We start from the raw sequence: 9,329 nt of genomic DNA, 5'->3' as shown, positions 1-9,329 counted from the left end.
GAAGTATTAGCAGGTCTTCATTATTTTTGAAGAATTTCTCAAAAGGAATTTCCCAAAATCAATTATGACAGATAATGATGCAGGTTCATTATTACAAAGTGAAGGTGGTTGACAGACACATACAAACCATGGTGTCCTGCACATAGTAGGCTCCTTTCCCTTCCCCACACGTAGGCTAATAGCACAGACGTCATAACAGAATCTTTCCATGTGTTGGGGATACCTTAAGCGTTAGGTCATGTTATGGCTCTAGAGATGTCAATTACTTGTAAATGAGATGACGCTACACTGATCCTATGACATGCCCTGGAAGTTTGTTATTTCCCCCCAGTAAATCCCAGAAACTTGCTTGCTTGCTTTTATACCTCTGTCATCAAAATGGAAGGCAGCTTGTGTAATGTATAACTTTGCAGTCAGTATAGAATTGTAGGCTGTCTGCAAATTTTATTACCATGGTAAGCGCTGAAGCAAACTTTTCCAGTTATTACATCCTCTACACTAAAATCTTCTCTCTCCTTGTCAGCCTCTTGATTCTTCGGCAGTTAAAACACTCTCTTTTATTTCTGTATCAAAAACTCTATGTGCCTCGCTAACCTCTTTGTCTACTTCAATCACCTCCTCTCACTTTCAAGAAGTTTGTTGATTGATTGCTTCTCATGGGGTATGTCTGGCTTTCCAGTCCTTTGTCTAAATTTAAAACACCAGACCCATCCTTCAGAAAACATACAGTGCTCAATTGCATTTGCTCATAAAATATCTTTTTTTTTTAAACAAAAGTCTCTTGATTCTGACTCCTTTATTTCCATCCCTGTTGCCTCTGCTTGTGTCCAGGCTCTCTTCATCTTGTCCAGAATATGTCAATTATGTCCCCAGCAGGGGGGACAGTTTTGTAGTCTCTGGCATCTGACCAGACTGAAGAGAGACTGAAGGCACGTTCTAAACAGAGGCAGCAGCGAGGGCAAAGGCTACACAAGTTGCTACAGGGTATATCTGGTTAGTAAGGCTGAACAGGTGGCCAGAGAAAAGTTGGGGACGTCAGCCCGAGGCAGTGGTGAAGGGCCTAGGGGGCCATGCAAAAGAGTTTGGATTTTATTCTAAGAACCTCGGTTTTAAGCAGGGCAGTCATGTGATCAGATTTGCATTTTATGTAAAACAATGTGGTAGGAATTTGGAGGATAGTTGGAGAGATAAAAGCCTGGAGCCAGGAAAACAAATTAGGAGGAAACTCAACAACCCAGGCAAGAGTCAAGGATGCTTTAAATCAAGATAATAGCAGCGGGGATGGGGAGAACTGGACAGATTTGAGAGTTATTCATCAACAGAACAAACTGGGTTTAGTGATGACCATTTGGATGTTTGTGGAAAGGAGGGAAGGAACAGGGGAAAGTCAATATTGACTAGCAAATGTCCGGGATGCTATGAAGAGCATTGGAAGAGAAAATGGTTTGGCAGAGAGCCAGTTGTATGATTTGGTAGAGACAGTAGGCAGTTGAGGATATGGTCTGCACTCAGGTGAGAGATTTAGACTGGAGATATTCACTTTTTATCCATTTGCACATTCAACAAACAACTCCTGAGGGTCTACCATATGCCAGGCCATGTTCTAAGCACTGGGAATACAGTAGCGAGAAAAAAGGGGTCAAAATTCCTATTCCTGTGGCTTGTTCACTCCAGTAAAGATACTAAACAACCCAAAGTAAATTAATGTATATACTGTAGAATGTCAGGTAGGTATGTGCTTTGAAAACAAATTTGGGTAAGAAGACAGAGCATAATGAGATGTGGGGATATTTTAGATAAGTTAGTCCAAAGAAAAGCATCTTTGAAGTGGTGAGTGGACATTTGAGTACAAACCTGATTAAAGTGCCAGGAGGAGCCACAGGAAAGTCCCAGGGAAGAGTGTGCAAAGAAAAGTCACACGGAGGGCTCCTGGGTGGTTAGTTGGGTAAGCTTCTGACTTGGTTCAGATCATGAGCTCCAGGTTTTGAGTTTGAGCCCCGCGTTGGGCTCTGTGCTCACTGTGGGGAGCCTGGAGCCTGCTTCGGATTCTGTGTCTCCCTCTCTCTTTGCTCCTGCCCTGCTCACACTGTGTCTCTCCCTCTTTCAAAAATAAACAAACATTAAAAAATTGGGGTGCCTCGGTGGCTCGGTCAGTTAAGCGTCCGGCTTCGGCTCAGGTCATGATCTCGTGATTCGTGGGTTGGAGCCCCGCATTGGGCTCTGTGCTCACAGCTCAGAGCCTGGAGCCTGCTTCTGATTCTGTGTCTCCCTCTCTTTCTGCCCCTCTCCTGCTCATGCTCTGTCTCTCTCTATCTCTCAAGAATAAATAAACTTAAAAAATTTTTTTAATAAATAAACATTAAAAAATTTAGAAGAAGAAGAAGAAGAAGAAGAAGAAGAAGAAGAACCATGTGGGGCAGCAGGGTCCCAAAGGAATGTGTGGTGGCAGTTGTGGGGAAGGGAGGGTGAGGGAAGGGATGTAGATTTCCACATAACAGGACCTACCAGTACCTGAAAATCTTCAATTGTTGAGTATATATCATCTTATTTCCTTCTGAAACCAATCCTAGCTCTTTACTTCAGTACTAATTCCTTCTTCCACCAAGACTCCCCTGTCTAATATATATAATAATATATATTATATATGATATGTTATATGTTATATATTATATATTATATGTTACATACTATATATTATATATTATAGCATATATTACTTTGTATCACTAGTATTTGTCACCTTGGTATAATCTGAACTTCTCCAAGGTAAGGATATTCTTCATCTTAGTGTGTGAGCTAACTGGCACAATTTTCTGGGAACTTGGAGGACCCACAAATGTGCATTGACAGTATAATAATAACAAACAATATGGCTTTTTGGCATATCCCTGGAAACCACTTATAAAAACATATTGTCTAGTTGCTCTGTCCTTCCTAAATCTTGATGCCTTAAAATATGGGTCAATATATTGCACTTAAATTTTTTTCTTTTTAAATTTAGTTAAGAAAATCAGACATATTGGAATAAGTTGAAAAGAGGAACATAAAACCAGAAGGCTAAAACAAACAAAAAAGCAGTCCCTTGCCCCATCCATCATCAATCACCCACTTATCACTGTCCCTAAGGCAACTTTCAACTTCTTTGCTATGTCTTTTGGTTTTCATCTCCATCTCTCTGACTAAGCTAATTCGTGATTTTTTTTTTTTTTTCAGTTTAAGATTGACCTGTTAACTTTCCACCATGGAAGACAAGGAACCAGTTCTCACGGGACCTAACTACACACAAATGCATACTTCCCATCTCCCTATCAACTCAAGATAGCTGTGTCATGAAAATAACATTCCATGTTCACTTTGTACAATTGCATTAACAATACTCATCACAGAGTTATATGGCATATTATGGTTGCTGTTTCCATTTTTTTCTTTCTTGCCCAACGTTTTGTTTCCCTAGTGTTAGTTTTCTCTTATTGTTTGGCTCGTTGGTTGGTCTTCTAGTTTTTTATGTATTCAGTCATGAATTAAGCCCTTTAACTCCTCTCTCCCAGTTCTGTAAATCTCTTCTTAACACAATTAAGCATGTCAGATATGAGTGTGTGTGTGTGTGTGTGTGTGCGTATGTGTGTGTGTGTGTTTATTTTTGACAATAGCACTCCTGGAGACTTTTGACCTGCTGTCTGGGCTGATGGCTCTTTAAGCCCAGTGCATGGCTGTTATTCTGGAATTTTTCTTCAGTGGCATCGTGGGGATCCCTTACCTTTCTCAGTGTGGGTGCCCAGGCTTCCTCGTTCTCCATTTGCTCCTTGTTTTGGTGGAGCACCCCCTTAAGTAGCTTCCTTATAGGGTGCACAAGAGGTAAATTTGTTGAGACGTTATATTACTGAAAATGTTTGTATTCTTCTCTCATAATTGAGTGGTAATATGGTAATATTTTTGGTTAATAATCATTTTTGCTCAAAAATATAATGGAATTATGGGGCGCCTGTGTGGCTCAGTCAGTTAAGCAACAGACTTTGGCTCGGGTCATGATCTCATGAGTTCGAGCCCCCCATAGGGCTCCCTGCTGTCAGTGCAGACCTTGCTGCACGTTCTCTGTCTCCCTCTCTCTCTCTGCCCCTCCCCTGCTCACTCTCTCTCTCTCAAAAATAAATATTTAAAAATATATATAAAGGAATTGTTCCATTGTCTTATCAATTCCAGTATTACTATTAAGAACATGGAAGTCATTCAAATCCTTGAAACTTGTGTAGTAACTTTTCTCTTTTCATTTTTGGTAATGTTTAAAATCAATCCCAAGCCAATATTCTGAAATCTGACACATATTTTGGTATCTCTTTTAAAAAAATAATTAATTTTGTTTTTTCTATTATAAGCCAAGGACATCACTTTATTTCTTAAGGATCAGGAGCTCTTAGTTCCTGAAATTGTTTTATTATTAAAAAAGTTTATTTTAATGTTTGTTTTTATTTTTGAGAGATAAAGAGAGACAGAGTGTGAGTGGGTGAGGGACAGAGGAAGAGGGAGACACAGAATCTGAAGCAGACTTCAGGCACTGAGCTGTCAGCCTAGAGCCCAATGAAGGGCTCTAACCCAGGAACTGTGAGATCATGACCCGAGCTGAAGTCAGACGCTTAATGGACTGATCCACCCTGGTGCCTGTTCCTGAAATTTTTTAAAATAAAACTTATTGAGGTATAATATACAAACAGTAAATTGCATAATTTAAAATAAGCCCTTGTATGAACTTTGACAGATGTACTGAAACCACTACAAAAATCAAGGTAAAGAACATTTCCATTACCACCAATTACGTCTTTGACTCCTTTATAGTCCATCCCTTCCTCTACCCAGGCAAGTGCTACACTGCTTTCTGTCATTACGAATTAATTTGTGTTAAATCTAGATTGATAGCAGGTATAGGTCCTTTGAATTTATCTTTTCAAAAAATTGACATTCTAGCAATATTCTCCACCTCATTAATGTCATATGGCTCTCTATTTAAGTCTTTAACTTCTCTCAGTAATGTTTTATAGTTTTTAATATGTAGTTATTGAATGTATTTTATTAATTTAGTGTTTTATTAAATTAAATTTAAGTATTTATGATTTTGGATGCCATGCCATTGGAAATGGAATTATACTTCTTATTTCATTGTCCAATTGTTTATTGCTAGTATTTAGAAATGCTACTGTATTTTTGTATATTGATTTTACACAGGCCTTGCTAAATTTACTTATTGGTTCTAGGAGATTTTTTATGTATTTCTTATGATTTTCTAGTACACAATCATGTTGTCTATAAATAGAGTTTGCTTCTTCCTGTCCATTCTGTATGCTTTTCTTTCTTTATTTCTTTTCTTTTCTTTTCTCTTTTCTTTTTTTAAAAATTTTATTTTTTATTTTTGAAAATTTACATCCAAATTAGCATATAGTGCAAAAATGGTTTCAGGAGTAGATTCCTTAGTGTCCCTTACCCATTTAGCCCATCCCCCCTCCCACAACCCCTCCAGTAACCCTCAGTTTGTTCTCCATATTTATGAGTCTCTTCTGTTTTGTCCCCCTCCCTGTTTTTATATTATTTTTGTTTCCCTTCCCTTATGTTCATCTGTTTTGTCTCTTAAAGTCCTCATGTGAGTGAAGTCATATGATATTTGTCTTTCTCTGACTGACTAATTTCACTTAGCATGATACACTCCAGTTCCATCCACGTAGTTGCAAATGACAAGAAATATTGATTGCCGAGTAATATTCCATTGTATATATAAACCACATCTTCTTTATCTGTTCATCCATCCATGGACATTTGGGCTCTTTCCATACTTTGGCTATTATTGATAGTGCTGCTATACACATCGAGGGGTGCATGTGTCCCTTCGAAACAGCACACCTGTATCCCTTGGATAAATGCCTAGTAGTGCAATTGCTGGGTTGCAGGGTAGTTCTATTTTTAGGTTTTTTAGGAACCTCCATACTGTTTTCCAGAGTGGCTGCACCAGCTTGCATTCCCACCAACAATGCAAAGAGATCCTCTTTCTCCACATCCTTGCCAACATCTGCTGTTGCCTGACTTGTTAATGTTAGCCATTCTGACAGGTGTAAGGTGGTATCTCATTGTGGTTTTGATTTGTATTTCCCTGATGATGAGTGACATTGAGCATTTTTTCATGTGTCGGTTGGCCATCTGGATGTCTTCTTTGGATAAGTGTCTATCCACCAAGAAAACCTAACAACTGTAAACATTTATGTGCCAAATGTGGCAGCACCCAAATATATAAATCAATTAATCACAACCGTAAAGAAACTCATCAATAGTAATACTATAATAGTAGGAAACTTCAACACCCCACTCACAGCAATGGACAGATCATCTAAGCGAAAAATCAACAAGTAAACAATGGCTTTGAATGACACACTGTTCCAGATGGACTTAACAGATATATTCAGAACATTTAATCCTAAAGGAGCAGAATATACATTCTTCTCCAGTGCACATGGAATGTTCTCCAGAATAGACCATATACTGGGACACAAATCAGCCCTTAGTAAATACAAAAAGATACAGACGTGCATATTTTCAGACCACAACGCTATGAAACTTGAAATCAACCACAAGAAAAAATTTGGAAAGGTAACAAATACTTGGAGACTGAAGAACATCCTACTAAAGAATGAATGGGCTAACCAAGCAGTTAAAGAGGAAATTAAAAAGTATATGGAAGTCAATGAAAATGATAACACCACAACCCCAAACCTCTGGGACGCAGCAAAGGTGGTCATAAGAGGAAAGTATATAGCAATCCAGGCCTTCTAAAGGGGAAGAAAGATATCAGATACACAACCTAAACTTACGCCTTAAGGAGCTGGAAAAAGAACAGCAAATAAAACCCCAAAACAGCAGAAGACAGGAAGTAATAGTACATGTCATATAATACATATAATATATCAGATAAAGGGTTAGTATCCAAAATCTGTAAAGAACTCAACACCCAAAAAAGAAATAATCCAGTGAAGAAATGGGCAAAAGACATGAATAGACACTTCTCCAAAGAAGACATCCAGATTTTCTTTTCTTTTTCTTGTTGCATAAGCTAGGGCCTCCAGAAGAATTTGAATAGTAGTTGTGAGACTGGACATCCTTGCCTTGTTCCTGATCTTAGGAGAAAGATATTCAGTCTTTAACCATTAAGTATGATGCTATCTATTGGTTCTTCATAGATGTTCTTGACCCGGTTGAGTTGTTTCCTTTCCTTTTATTTTCCTAGTTTGCTGAGACTTGTTGTTAATCATGAATAAAAGCTGATTTTTTTCAAATCCTTTTGCTTCACCTATTGACATGATTTTATGGGTATTCTTTATTTTGTTAATATGGTGAATTACATTAACTGATTTGCGGATGTTAAACTAACTTTGCATTTCTGGAATAAACATCACTTGGCCATGATGTATAATCCTTTCTAAATGTTACTGGAATTGATTTGCAAATATATTTAATTTGCATACATGTATAATTGTTGTATATATGAGGGATATGAGTCTATAGTTATTTCTTATAACGTCTTAAGTTTTAGTGTCAGAGTAATACTATCCTTAAAAAACAAGTTTAGGAAATATTCCCTCTTCTTCTGTTTTCAGAAAAAGTTTGATTTAGATTGGTATTATTTCTACCTTATGTGTTTGATAGAATTCAACAATGAAGCCATTTGATCCTGGGATTTTCCTTGTGGAAGTGTTTCCTTAATTATGAATGCAAATTCTGTAGTACATTTAGGACTAATCATATTATTTCTTCTTGTGTCTGTTTTAATATTTGTCTTCCAAGATGGTTGTCCACTTTGTTTAAAGTTATCAAATTTATTTATTATAAACGTGTTCATATTATCCCCTTACTATCCTTTGAACTATCTTTTGTTTCTGTATTGGTGGCCTCTCTTTCAACTCCCAGATTGGTAATTTATGTTTTCTCTTTCTTCTGATTTCTGATTTCACTGAATTTTTCTACTGTTCATTTTCAATTTCATTGTTTACCATTCTAATCTTTACTTTGTGTAATTTGCTCTTCTTTTTCTAGGTTCCTAAAGAGAATGCATAGATTATTGACTTCGAACCTTTCTCTTTCTTCTCTTTCCCTTTCTTTCTTTTCTTCTTTCTTTCTTTTTGCAATATAGAAGAAATAGTTAATAGTATTCAGATCTTCCACATCTTTACTTATTGTTTTTCTTATTTGGATATTCTATCAATTACTGAAAGAATTCTGTCAAAATCTCCAACAATGATTCTGGATATGCCTGTTTTCCCTTTTTAGCTGTGACATTTATTCTTCATATACTTTGAGTTTCTGTAATTAGTCTCACATATATTTTTAATGCATATAGATTCTGGTTTTCTTGACACTTTTATTGTTACGATGTATCTCTTTGTGTCTAGAAATATCCCTTGTCATATCTAGAAATATTTCATGATATCTACTTTTGGAAAGGTACAAATGCTTATATAATTCATATATTAGGGAGGTTTTTAACATTTGGCTTCTATTGCTTAAACTTTACAGATCTGAGGTAACTATGCATGTAGACACAAGGGTAGGACACAAGAGTGACAGAACCGTCTCAAGAACATGTATGTTTTGATGAGGCTGTGGCACCAGCAAGGAGGGGCAGTGGTGGTTAACATTTGGCTCTTCATGCTGTCTTTTAGCTCTTGACTATACAGCATATTGACTATATAGCACAGTCTTTATAGACTTATGGTTATGGGTTTAACTCCTGTTCATACAATTTCTTAACTGTGTGACCTTGGGCAAGTTACTTAACCTCTGTTTCTTCATATGTATACGTATAATAGTATATGTTTTTAGAAGGATGAAATTATATATGTAGTACACATACACACATTATACCTATACATGTATACATGTTTAGTAAAGTATGCATTCAATAAATATCTATTGTTATGTATGTTATATTATACATTTGTATTATATGACATGTATTATATTTTGTGTCAGATAGTCTCAATTTTCCTTCTGGCTTCAACTTTTTAGAGATTGTGTTAATTGTCTTTTCCTTCCCATTGCCTCAATTCTCCCTGTCCCTAGTCCATTACTCTATTTTCTCATTTTCCAACTTTTTGGCAGGAAAATGCCGAAACTTTGACATTTGGCATTTGACTATACATGCCAAAATTGAATTTAATAAACTCAAGAACTGTAAACTATACAGTGAAGGCAGCTGCTGCTTGCTATCTTTCTCCGTTTGAGGCTCACCATTAATCTTTACATCTTGGTTAGGACTTCAATTTCTGCTCCGAAAAATTGCACTCAGAGTTTCCAAG

Source organism: Neofelis nebulosa, chromosome 8 (assembly GCF_028018385.1).
Source record: "Neofelis nebulosa isolate mNeoNeb1 chromosome 8, mNeoNeb1.pri, whole genome shotgun sequence".
NCBI lineage: Eukaryota > Metazoa > Chordata > Mammalia > Carnivora > Felidae > Neofelis > Neofelis nebulosa.
The sequence above is the reverse complement of the archived record's forward strand: the minus strand, read 5'-3'. Positions refer to the sequence as shown.